The following is a 15,000-nucleotide window of genomic DNA, read 5'->3' on the forward strand; positions in this document are numbered from 1 at the left end:
ATGCCTCGTACATTAATTCAACATAATGGCAAAATAGAGTTGTGGATCCCTTGGTGTGAGGAAGTATCCCGTAAGTGGTTACTATGTATATTATATTACGTCAGGCAAATAAACAATAGTATTCCCGAAGTTTCCTGGTGCAATAATTACATCAAGCCAGTAACTTTGGGCTTTCCAGAATGCACAATGTGACAAAAAAAAAAAAAAAAAAAAATGAAAGTTGTTTCAAGAGAGAGAACTGTATGTTGCAACATTGGAAGACCAAACCATAATGAAGGTGATGTTTAAAACTACGAAGGACAATGATTGATTGACTCTGGTCTAAACGTGAAAAATACAGGAAATTAAAAAGTAAAACAGTTGTGTTGAGATTACTGAACAAGGGCGAGAAAAGAATTAAATATTACACTGCCGTTGGTCCAGGGGACGGACTAATGAGCGGTATTGATACAATAAATAAATATACATAAATATATACATATATGCATATATATATATATATATATATATATATATGTATATATATATGACAGTAATTCCTAAATTGCTATAGGCTAGAAAAAAATAAGGGTGAAACAGGTTTGGGAAGTTTGAGCATTTATCAAACTGGGCTTAAAAAAGCACGAAAGAGTGGTTCATCTCGCTGAACAAATTGCAATATTAAATAACAGTAAAGGGTATTAATATGACAACTAGACATCAATTGTGGCATTTGAAATTTGTATTTAAAGTAAAATGAGGCTGTTAAAGTAATAATTAAATTTATATTCATTGAGAAAAGCAAAATTCAGGTCAGTACAGCCTATAGGTAAATATAAGCACTTAAAACAATGGATAAAAGTTCTGAGAGGCAGAATAATAATACTATCTTATTGGCGGCGAAATGAAGTCTGTTTCAAGTAATCACAGCAAATTATATAATTAAGATAATGTTGGCATACAGACTGATAAAACTTATAACGTAATCATGGCCAAAATATGTTAGCATATACAGATATAAATTCTGAAAACTTAAAGATTACTTTGAAAATGACCATTAGAAAGGAAAAGAAATGTTAGTAAAGGGAGAGGATAGTGTTGAAAGAAAGGTTAAGTATTGACAAAAGGAAAAAAAAATTAAAATAATGTTGATCTATGTTGTCTGAGCTGTCTGAAAAAAAAAAAAAAGAATAGAAAACACATCATAAATGCTGTACAGTTAGATAGGATTACCGACGATATAAAAAGAACATAAATTAGCTTAAAAGGGAGCTAAGAATTGGCGGTATACGAGAGCGAGTTAGCTCTTTAGGGTAAGCCAAAGTCAATATACTATTATAAGATAGCAAAAACCAAAATAAATCATAAATAAAAGACACGAACCATGGAAAATCTGCACTAGTCTATGGTTTACATAAACCAGATATATCCCAAATCATGTAAGATTTTTATACACACTATTAATTGAGAGAAGATTAATAATTCTCACAAGGAACAATTAATCGGGAATAAGAATATCATTCACACAAATACGCCGTCAACCATCTGATGTCAACCCTCACAGCTCTCGACGTGTGTAGATTTTAAATGTTTTCTGGATCACCATTTCGTTTCCATTCAATTATCTTTATAAGAACAATGATAAAGGATAAACTCCATTATCCTCACTTCCTACGCAAACGTGAGACTTTGTGCTTTAGCTCTGCACTCTCTATTAAGGACCTGATCTAAGACCTAAGCCTTTATAGCAACATCAATTCCGAATTCGATATTTGAAATTTCTTCTCATAAAAGAATTCACATCAATCTCGGAAAACAAATGATAACATAATTGACGTCGCAAATATATAACAAGATATCTACTTCAATTGGTAAAAGAAGAAAGAGACATGTTTGATCTCAAGATACAAATCAATCCACTATGTATCTGGAAGAAATTCAAATCCAAAAAATATCAAAGAGATGTTATTGAAAACACTGAATTCAATGGGATACTCTCTACTTTGACGAAATACTAATGGTCTTCAAGTTTCATTTTTATATAGCCTGCCCCCAAAACGGTAGGCTTGCAATCAAATCAAGGCCTCGCATCTATATCAATTAGACTTTGCATCACTAATTGTATACAGATAATTTTCCACAAATAAAGCATGACGGACTGAACGAAACAATGACATGACACTATCAAAAGCAGCATTGAATGGAAGACCGGTGATCTTCAATAAAAGAGGAATTAATTATATTGATGACAGGCTATCAATTAATTTCGACACCAGTACTGCCTTGTTAATATATATGCAATATATAAATCTAAGCCTGATGATGTTCTAATCTATTAACAAAATGCTATTGGGATTAAAACAGAAATAAATTACGGCCTTAAAACAATCCGCATAAATTTTGACGCTGGTTAACGCCTGTAAGAAAAGACAAAATGATACGACAAAACCTTACATGGATGGTCTGAGTAACATTATACTTGTGACATAAGTATGATAAGAAAACAGAAAAAGTCTTGCTCAAAATCTACTTAAGGAAGATTATGACTAAAATAAAACCTTTATAATGATCAACGATGATGTCTACATGTACCGTTTTGAAATATTATAATAAACATTCATTGAAATGAACAAAGGGAGACGTAATTATCAAAAACAAATAAAATCCTAAATAATATGATGCAGGTTTTATTCCAACTGTGACCAAATTGTGATTCTCATATCAAGCAGTTGAATCGAAGGAACTTCAAAAGTTCAAACAAGGAGCGAATGTTTAAATATTGAACAGGCTGATATAACTATCTTCATATAGTTTCTTTATTAAAGATCTATTTCAATGTTGTTACTTTTCTTTAAATCTTTTATATTTACTATTCATAACGTACCTTGTTGTTTATTTCCTTATTTTCTTTCCTCACGGGGCTATTTTCCCTGTTGGAGGCCTTGGACTTATAGCATCTCACTTTTACACCTAGGATTGTAATTTAACTAAGAATAGTAATAAAGATAATTCCAATTTCAAAACTTATTAGTTTATATGAAATTCGTAGCTTTCAATGGCACCTAAAATAGAACGTACCTTTGTTTGTCACTGAAGTAGTTTAGCAAAATCTTGTTTTCTTGAGAAATGAAAGAAAGGCCAAGTATGACATAAAAAAAAATTCAAAATTAAAAGTGTATTGAACTATCTTATTTGTCTAAACTGTCTAAATAGTAGAATAGAAAATAGTTCATAAATGCTATATAATTGCATAGGGTTACTGTTGATATAAAAAGAACAAAAGTTAGCTTAAAAAAGAGCTAAGAATTGGCGGAATACGAGAGCGAGTTAGGTCATTAGGGTATGCCAAAATCAATGTATTGCTATATGATATAAAAAAAACAAAATAAACCATAAATAAAAGAGACAAATCATGGAAAATCTGCACTAGTCTATGGTTTACATAAACCAGATATATCCCAAATCATGTAACAGATTTTTATACACTATTAATTGAGAGAGGATTAATAATTCTCACAAGGAACAATTAATCGGGAATAAGAATATCATTCACACAAATATTCCGTCAACCATCTGATGTCAACCCTCACAGCTTTCGCCGTGTGTAGATTTTTTATGCTTTTCTGGATCCCCATTTCGTTTCAATTCAAATATATTTATAAGAACAATGAAAAATTATAAAACTTCATTGTCCTTACTTCCTACGCAAACGTGAGACTTTATGCTTTAGCTCTGCACTCTCTATTAAGGACCTGATCTAAGACCTAAGCCTTTATAGCAACATCAATTCCGAATTCGATATTTGAAATTTCTTCTCATAAAAGAATTCACATCAATCTCGGAAAACAAATGATAACAGAATTGACGTCGCAAATATATAACAAGATATCTACTTCAATTGGTAAAAGAAGAAAGAGAGACATGTTTGATCTCAAATATAAATCAATTCACTACGTATATGGGAGAAATTCAAATCTAAAAAATATCAAAGAGATGTTATTGAAAACATTGAGTTCAATGGGATACTCTCTACTTTGACGAAATACTAATGGTCTTCAAGTTTCATTTTTATATAGCCTGCCCCCAAAACGGTAGGCTTGCAATCAAATCAAGGCCTCGCATCTATATCAATTAGACTTTGCATCACTAATTGTATACAGATATTTTTCCACAAATAAAGCATGACGGACTGAACGAAACAATGACATGGCACTATCAAAAGCAGCATTGAATGTAAGACCGGTGATCTTCAATAAAAGAGGAATTAATTATATTGATGACAGGCTATCAATTAATTTCGACACCAGTACTGCCTTGTTAATATATATGCAGTATATAAATATAAACCTAATATTCTTCTAATCTATTAATAAAATGATATTGTGATTAAAACAGCAATAAATTACGGCCTCAAAAAATCCTCATGAATTTTGACGTTGGTTAACGCCTCTAAGAAAAGACAAAAAGATACGATAAAACCTTACATGGATGGTCAAAGTAACATTATACTTGTTCCATAAGTACGATGAGAAAAAAGAAAAAGAAAAAAAAGAACGCTCAGAATCTACTTAAGGAATATTATGACTAAAATAAAACCTTTATAATGATCAATGATGATGTCTACATGTACTGTTTTGAAATATAACAATCAACATTCATTGAAATAAACAAAGGGAGGCGTAATTAATAAAAATAATGTTTTATTCCAGCTGTGACCAAATTGTGATTTTCCCATCAAGCCGTTGAATCCGTGGAACTTCAAAATTTTAAACAGGGAGCAACTGTTTTTATGTTGAACAGGCCGACATAACATTATCTTTATATAGTTTCTTTATTAAAGATCGATTTTAATCTTCTCACTTTTCTTCAAAGATTTTATATTCACTGTTCAATACTTATCTTGTAGTTCATTTCCGTAATTCCTCTCCTCATAGGGCTATGTTCCCTGTTGAAGGCCTTGGACTTATGGCATCCTGCTTTTCCACCTAGGATTGTAGATTAACTAATAATAGAAATAATAATTCCAATGACAAAATTATTGGTTTACATTAATTTCGTAGCTTTAAATGGCACCTAAAATAAAACGTACCTTTGTATGCCACTCAAGAAATTCAGCAAAATCTTGTTTTCATGAGAAATGTTGAAAGAAAGGCCAAGTATTGCCATGATGACATAAAAAAAATTCAAAATTAAAAGTGTGTAGAACTATGTTAATTGTCTAAGCTGTCTAAATAGTAGTAAATAGAAAATAGTTCATAGATGCTGTATAATTGCATAGGGTTACTGACGATGTAAAAAGAAAAGAATTTGCTTAAAAAGGAGCCAAGAATTGGCGGAATACGACAACGAGTTAGCTCTTTAGGGTATGCCAAAATCAATGTACTGTTATATGATAGCAAAAACCAAAATCATAAATAAAGGACAGGAGCCATGGAAAAACTTCACTAATCTATGGATTACAAAAAAAATATATCCCAAATCATGTAACAGATTTTCATATAGACTGTATTAATTGAGAAAGGATAAAGAGTTCTTACAGGTAACAATCACAATGAAATAAACATATCATTCATATCTGATGTCAACCCACCAGCTTTCGACGTGTGTAGATTTCATATGTTTTTCTGGATCCCCATTTCGTATCAATTCGAATATCTTTATAAGAACAATGAAAAATAATAAAACTCCACTGCCCTCACTTCCTACGCAAACGTGAGACTTTATGCTTTAGCTCTGCACTATCTATTAAGGACCTGATCTAAGAACTAAGCCTTTATAGCATCACCAATTCCGATATCGATATTTGAAATTTCTTCTCATAAAAGAATTCACATCAATCTCGGAAAACAAATAACAGAATTGACGTCGCAAATATATAACAAGATATTTACTTCAATTGTTAAAAGAAGAAAGAGACACATGTTTGATCTCAAGATACAAATCAATTCACTACGTATCTGGAAGAAATTCAAATCCAAAAAATATCAAAGGAGATGGTATTGAAAACATTGAGTTCAATGGGATACTCTCTACTTTGACGAAATACTAATGGTCTTCAAGTTTCATTTTTTCATAGCCTGCCATCAACACGGTAGGCTTGCAATCAAATCAAGGCCTCGCATCTATATCAATTAGACTTTGCATCACTAATTGTATAAAGATATTTTTCCACAAATAAAGCATGACGGACTGAACGAAACAATGACATGGCACTATCAAAAGCAGCATTGAATGGAAGACCGGTGATCTTCAATAAAAGAGGAAATAATTATATTGATGACAGGCTATCAATTTCGACATCAGTACTGCCTTGTTAATATATATGCAGTATATAAATATAAACCTGATGTTCTTCTAATCTATTAACAAAATTCTATTGTGATTAAAACCGAAATAAGTTACGGCCTTAAAACAATCCACATAAATTTGGACGCTGGTTAACGCCTGTAAGAAAAGAAAAAAAGATACGATAAAACCTTACATGAATGGTCTGAGTAACATTATACTTGTGACATAAGTATGATAAGAAAACAGAAAAAGTCTTGCTCAAAATCTACTTAAGGAATATTATGACCAAAATGAAACCTTTATAATGATCAACGATGATGTCTACATGTACCGTTTTGAAATATTACAATAAACATTCATTGAAATGAACAAAGGGAGACGTAATTATCAAAAACAAATAAAATCCTAATATGATGCATGTTTTTTGTGATTTTCATTTCAAGCAGTTGAATCGGAGGAACTTCCAAAATTCAAACGAGGAGCGAATGTTTAAATATTGAACAGGCTGATATAACTTTAACTTCATATAGTTTCTTTATCAAAGATCTATTTCAATGTTGTTACTTGTCTTTAAATCTTTTATATTTACTATTCATAACCTACCTTGTAGTTTGATTCCTTATTTTATTTCCTCGCGGGGCTATTTTCCCTGTTGGAGGCCATGGACTTATAGCATCCCGCTTTTACACCTAGGATTGTAATTTAACTAGTAATAGTAATAATGATAATTCCAATTTCAAAACTAATTAGTTTATATAAATCTCGTAGCTTGAAATGGCTCCTAAAATAGAACGTACCTTTGTATGCCACTGAAATAGTTCAACAAAATCTTTTTTTTTTTTTTTAATGTTGAAAAAAAAGGCAAAAAAAAAAAGTAGTTCAGAACCTACATAAGGAAGATTATTACTAAAATGAAACCTTTTATAATGATCAACGATGATGTCTACATGTACTGTTTTGAAATATTACAATCAACATTCATTGCAATAAACAGAGGGAGGCGTAATTAATAAAAATAATGTTTTATTCCAGCTGTGACCAAATTGTGACTTTCCCATCAAGCCGTTGAATCGGTGGAACTTCAAAATTTTAAACAGGGAGCAAATATTTTTATGTTGAACAAGACGACATAACTTTATCTTTATATAGTTTCTGTATGAAAGATCAATTTCGATGTTCTTACTTTTCATAAAAGATTTTATATTGACTGTTCATTACTTATTTTGTAGTTTATTTCCTTATTTCCTTTCCTCACTGGGATATTTTCCCTGTTGAAGGTCTTGGACTTATGGCATCCTGCTTTTCCACCTAGGATTGTAGCTTGACTAGTAATAGTAATAATAATTCTAATGTCAAATCTTATTGGTTTATATTAATTTCATAGCTTTAAAATGGCACCTAAAATAGAACGTACCTTTGTATGCCACTCAAGAAATTCAGCAAAATCTTGGTTTCTTGAGAAATGAAAGAAAGGCTAAGTATTGGCATAATGACACAAAAAAAAATTCAAAATTAAAAGGTTATTGAACTATCTTATTTGTATAAGCTGTATAAATAGTAGCAAATAGAAAATAGTTCATAAATGCTGTATAATTGCATAAGGTTACTGATGATATAAAAAGAACAAAGGTTAGCTTAAAAATGAGCTATGAATTGGCGGAATACGAGAGCGAGTTAGGTCATTAGGGTATGCCAAAATCAATGTATTGCTATATGATAGCAAAATCCAAAATAAACCATAAATAAAAGACACGAATCATTGAAAATCTGCACTAGTCTATGGTTTACATAAACCAGATATATCCCATATACACAATAGTAATTGAGAGAAGATTAATAGTTCTCACAAGGAACAATTACTCGGGAATAAGAATATCAGTCACACAAATACGCCGTCAGATGGTTCTGATGTCAACCCTCACAGCTCTCGACGTGTGTAGATTTTAAATGTTTTTCTGGATCCCAATTTCGTTTCAATTCGAATATCTTTATAAGAACAATGAAAAAGGATAAAACTCCATTGTCCTCACTTCCTACGCAAACGTGAGACTTTATGCTTTAGCTCTGCACTCTCTATTAAGGACCTGATCTTACACCTAAGCCTTTATAGCAACATGAATTCCAAATTCGATATTTGAAATTTCTTCTCATAAAAGAATTCACATCAATCATGGAAAACAAATGATAACAGAATTGACGTCGCAAATATATAACAAGATATTTACTTCAATTGTTAAAAGAAGAAAGAGAGATGTTTGATCTCAAGATACAAATCAATTCACTATGTATCTGGAAGAAATTTGAATCTAAAAAATATCAAAGAGAGGTTATTGAAAACACTGAATTCAATGGGATACTCTCTACTTTGACGAAATACTAATGGTCTTCAAGTTTCATTTTTTCATAGCCTGCCACCAACACGGTAGGCTTGCAATCAAATCAAGGCCTCGCATCTATATCAATTAGACTTTGCATCACTAATTGTATACAGATATTTTTCCACAGATAAAGCATGACGAACTGAACGAAACAATGACATGGCACTATCAAAAGCAGCATTGAATGGAAGACCGGTGATCTTCAATAAAAGAGGAATTAATTATATTGATGACAGGCTATCAATTTCGACACCGGTACTAACTTGTTAATATATATGCAATATATAAATCTAAGCCTAATGTTCTTCTAATCTATTAACAAAATGCTATTGTGATTAAAACAGCAGTAAATTACGGCCTTAAAAAAAAATTGCATAAATTTGGACGCAGGTTAACGCCTGTAAGAAAAGACAAAAAGATACCATAAAACCTTACATAGATGGTCTGAGTAACATTATAGTTGTGACATAATTATTGAAAACAACTCCAATCCTGAATAATATGATAAATGTTTTATTCCAGCTGTGACCAAATTGTGATTTTCATATCAAGCAACTGAATCGGTGGAACTTCAAAAGTTCAAACATGGAGCGGATATTTTTATATTGAACAGACTGACATATCTTTATATATTTTCTTTATTAAAGATCTATTACAATGTCGTAGTTTTTCTTTAAATCTTTTATATTGACTGTTCATTACTTATCTTGCCGTTTATTTCCTTTTTTCCTTTACTCACAGGGCTATTTTCCCTGTTGGAGGCCTTGGACTTATAGCATCCTGATTTTCCACCTAGGATTGTAGCTTAACTAGTAACAGTAATGGTAATTTCAATTTCAAAACTTTTTGGTTTATATTAAGTTCGTAGCTTTCAATGACCCCTAAAATAGAGCATACCTTTGTATGTCACTGAAGAAGTTCAGCAAAATCTTATAGTTTTGAGAAAAGTAATTAAAATGCAATTTTCTTTCTTATATGCGATTCAAAGAGAAGAAAACCGCTCAATTTCATACACTTATGACAAGGCGACAGTCCTAAACCAGCGGACATGCAAAATGAACATTGAACCAAGAATCCGCTCCATTTTATGGCAGCCACCAGGATTGTGTGCGAGCTCCTGAAGACTAAAGGACTTGAACAAAATATAGGAAAGGAACTAAAGAAAAGAGATCCTATTAGAGTTATATTCCTTTTCCCCGTCAATTCTCATACGAGTATCCATTTAACGTTATATGGTACTTTCATCCACCTAGTGTCGTCTTCCAATGCATTTTATTTCTCAAAGTAAAAGTGTTAGATAAAACATCTGTAAGCATATTTATTCAAATCAATAAATAGGTGTGTGTGTATATATATATATATATATATATATATATATATATATATATATATATATATATATATATATATACACATACACACACACACACACACATATATATATATATATATATATATATATATATATATACACACATATATATATATACATATATATATACAGTATATAGTATACACATACATACATATATATATATATATATATATATATATATATATATATATATATATATATATATATATATACACATATACACACACACACACATATATATATATATATATATATATATATATATATATATATATATGTGTGTGTGTGTGTATGTGTGTATCAATAAACCGAGGGATATAAAACCTACGAATTCAACTTCCTATCGATGTATAAAGTAAACAAACCCTCACATCCAGACACGCACATATACCAATGCATTCTTAACCGCCTGTATGTGTACATGTGTGTAATGTATAAACATGCTTATACATATTATCTTCATCTACTTTGAATATATCAAATGTCCATTACAAATTATTAGAAAATAAAATCGCATAGCATCGCTACGTAATACGCATTTATATGCAGAACCGAATAATAAATCACGTGAAATGTCATGTGAGAACTAAATTATATCCACATGTAAAATAAATAATGGCTTAGCTTAGAGATATTTTTATTACAATTCAGAAATTTTGGAGTCTTAAAAATCTTCCTAGCAACCTACTGTAAGCCATTTCTTTATTTAGAAACCGTAAATGATATAAATCATAAATCAAAGAAAATGACAACCTGACATAATGACCTTCCATGATCTGGTAATTAGCACGCGTAATCTGTGTGCTGGTTTTGTGTATGTATGCGCGCCTCTACCAGTGTGACCGATTTCTCTTGTTTTCTTTTATGCCTAATTACTTTGGGATAATGTAATGGTGTTTCGAATTACGTCAGTCTGTATGACTTCAATAAGCTGTGCAAATCAATTTTCTGAATATTGTGTTAAATACATCGGCATTAAATAAAAAAGAAATGTATCATACGAATTACAAACGAAAGCATTCTTTTTTATTTAATAATCAGCCTTCTCTTTGAACACTTAATAATGAAGCACCTAAGAAAAGCTCACAAAATAATGTCCCAATAAATAAATAAATGACATTCTTTGCTTACTGAATCCATGCTGATTATCCTCATCATTTTGTCTTTGAACCGTTAATTTAGTACCCTCATTCCCACAAAAACAGCAGGTGGACACTTTTGGACCTTCGAAGCATATACTAATATGTGATATATATATGTATATATACATATGTATATATACGTATATATATACATATATATATATATATATATATATATACACATACATATATATATATGTATATATACATATATATATGATATATATGTATATATATGCATATATATATATATATATATATATGTATATATATGCATATATATATATATATATGCATATATATATATATGCATATATATATATATATATATATATATATATATAATAAATATATGCATATATATGTATATTACACATATACACTATACATATCCATATATTCTGTAAATATATATACAAACACATATATAATTATATATATATGATAAATATATATATTTATTATATATATGATATATATAATAAATATATACAGTATATATATATATAATATATATATATATATATATATATATATATATATATTCATATGTATAAATATATATATTATATATATATGTGTGTGTGTGCATAAACACTGTATCTACATACTAATCAGACTTCATAATCTACCCACGATCAATCTAAAAAAATGATTTTTCTTCGTAAATACTAAAAGGCAGACATTTAACCGCAAAAAGTTTAAATGATTTAAAAAAGAAAAAAAATCTACAGCATCCTAGTTTAATGGCAGGAATCTGGACAAGACAGTTCCATGGCTGCTCATATAATAAGTTAATTAAGCATCGAGCCGAGTGGTGTCATCACCTGGCTTCCCCACATGGTACGGAATTTTTGACACCTCGCTAGATCTGGGATTTGATTACGCCAATTAAGTATGTGTAAATTTATATATCCCTAATAAATCGTAGATTCAACGGCTGTTATACGGGATTTCATTTTGCTCGTAATACCCAACAAAATAAAAAAAATAGCATTAACTAAATATCGGTGTATAAATTGTATGGTATAACTCATACAACTGACTTATTCCATATTTCATTTTGTCTTTAATACCCAATAAAATAAAAGATAATAACATTAACCAAATATCAGTGTATAATCTGCATGATCTTACTCATATAATTAACTTATTCCGGATTTCATTTCGTCCGCAACACCCCCCAAAAATTCAAAATAATATGAACGAAATATCCGTGTATAATTTATTTGATTTAACTCATACAATTGACTTATTAGCTATTTCAATTTGTTCGTAATACCCAACAAAACTAAAATAATATGAACCAAATATCGGTGTATAATTTGTATGATCTTACTCATACAATTAAATTATTCCGGAATTCATTTCCGTAATATCCAACAAAATAAAAAATAATAAAATTACCCAGATATCGGTGTGTAATTTGTAAGATCTAACTCCTACAATTGACTTATTACGGGATTTCATTTTGTCCGTAATACACAACAATATCAAAATAACAACACTAGCCAAATATCGGTGTATAACTTATATGCTTTAACTCTTATTACTCTTATTCCAGATGTAATTTTGTCTGTAATATCCAACAAAATAAAAAATATCATCAACCAAATATCGGTATATAAATTGTATGTTCTAACTCATACAATAAACTGTTAATCCTGATTCAATTTTGTCTAATATCCAACAAAATAAAAAATATTTATATTAACCAAATATCGGTATATAATTTGTATGTTCTAACTCATACAATAAACTGTTATTCCATATTTCATTTTGTCCGTAATACCAACAAAATAAAAAATAAGAACCAAATATTGGTGTATAATTACTATGATATAACTCGTACAACTAATTGTGGAATTTGGTAATATATATAATTACTCAACTTACTCACTGGGAGGAAAAATACAACACCAAATACTCCATACCAAAAGGGTATAAATTTACTATATTTACCCTCAAGATAACGAAGAAAAAAAACACTCGGTAAATCAAATAATTCTGAGATTCGTTCCTAGAATTTGATGTATACGATTGGTCACGTTCCAGTTTATCCTTCCTAGAAGGACTAAAACTTAAATATTCCTTTGGGTAATAAATCCAGAAATTCTCTTCCAAAAACGATATAAAAAGTGAATGATACAATGAACCCAAACTGACTCACTCTCTCTCTCTCTCTCTCCTCTCTCTCCTCTCTCTCTCTCTCTCTCCAAACATGAGCACTAAACTCACCAATCTCTCTCTCTCTCTCTCTCTCTCTCTCTCTCTCTCTCTCTCTCTCTCCAAACATGAGCACTAAACTCACCAATCTCTCTCTCTCTCTCTCTCTCTCTCTCTCCTCTCTCTCTCTCTCTCTCTCTCTCCTCTCTCTCTCTCTCTCTCTCCAAACATGAGCACTAAACTCACCAATCTCTCTCTCTCTCTCTCTCTCTCTCTCTCTCTCTCTCTCTCTCTCTCTCTCTCTCTCTCTCCAAACATGAGCACTAAACTCACCAATCTCTCTCTCTCACTCTCTCTCTCTCTCTCTCTCTCTCTCTCTCCAAACATGAGCACTAAACTCACCAATCTCTCTCTCTCTCTCTCTCTCCTCTCTCTCTCTCTCTCTCTCTCTCTCTCTCTCTCTCTCTCTCTCTCTCTCCTCAAACATGAGCAATAAACTCGCCAATCTCTCTCTCTCTCTCTCTCTCTCTCTCTCTCTCTCTCTCTCCAAACATGAGCACTAAACCCAACAAACGATACGATACGGAAACACCGTGGGTACTCCATGCAATTCTGGTGCTTGAAAACATTCCATGCTTTGAGTGCAGTACGCTTCTTTCAATTACGTGTATAAGAGTCTAATTGAAGATATGAATGTAAAAACAAAGTATATATGACGAGGATCAATACCTCATGAATGCAATGGAAGTGATCCAGCAAGTAATTTGGGTTTGAAGATTTATAACAAGGTGGAAATTTTGACTTTCCAGCTAAAAATTACGTGGAAAGCAAGACAAACCCAATAATACGAAGAGCCAGTTTATTGATTAAACGGTGAAAATTGTGTTCACGTTACTGTAAATAAACTTTTGGAAACTAACATATGACGCGTAGAATCTACGGTCAACGTTTCAGTATTGGGACTCACTCTGATATTACAATAGAATATTTCACGTGGCTATAACTAATGACTGGTTTTCATTTTTTAGGTTAGACCAATGTGGGGAACACCTTACTTATTAGATCATGTGGAAATATTTTTATAGAATGGCCAGTCTAATTGTCTGGGAAGGATAAGATAGGTGTCAGTGCCCTTCTTCCAAACATGTGACATCCCACACTAAGGACACCAACAAGCACATCTAGGAAGGATAAATCCAGGTAGATCGAGATACTTCTACCACAATAGATTCAGTTTACTCCTCTCTCGACCTTTTCCTTCAGTAGATGTCCCACGGCTATTTGACTGTATGGTCTCCCGTAAGAAAGGGGAGCTTCACATAATCAAGGAGACTTAAAAGCTGGTATACAACTTGTCCAAAGGAGATATATATATATATATATATATATATATATATATATATATATATATATATGTATATATATATATATATATATATATATGTATATATATATATATATATATATATAAAATTTATAATTGAGCCACATATATATGTATATATATACATTATACATATATATATACATATATAAACACACATATATATATACATATATAAACACACATATATATATATATACATACATATATATATATACATATATAGACACATATATAAACATACATATATATATATACATATATAGACACATATAAACATACATATAT

At 30.7% G+C, this 15,000-nt stretch overlaps 1 protein-coding gene across 3 annotated transcripts in view; it reads left to right on the forward strand.

The window, feature by feature from the left end:
* Positions 1-15,000, forward strand: part of LOC137626309 (carbonic anhydrase-related protein 10-like) — a 306,847-nt gene that overhangs the window by 29,194 nt on the left and 262,653 nt on the right. The gene's annotated exons all lie outside the window — the stretch shown is intronic.

The sequence above is a fragment of the Palaemon carinicauda genome, chromosome 33 (assembly GCF_036898095.1).
Source record: "Palaemon carinicauda isolate YSFRI2023 chromosome 33, ASM3689809v2, whole genome shotgun sequence".
Classification (NCBI taxonomy): Eukaryota; Metazoa; Arthropoda; class Malacostraca; order Decapoda; family Palaemonidae; genus Palaemon; species Palaemon carinicauda.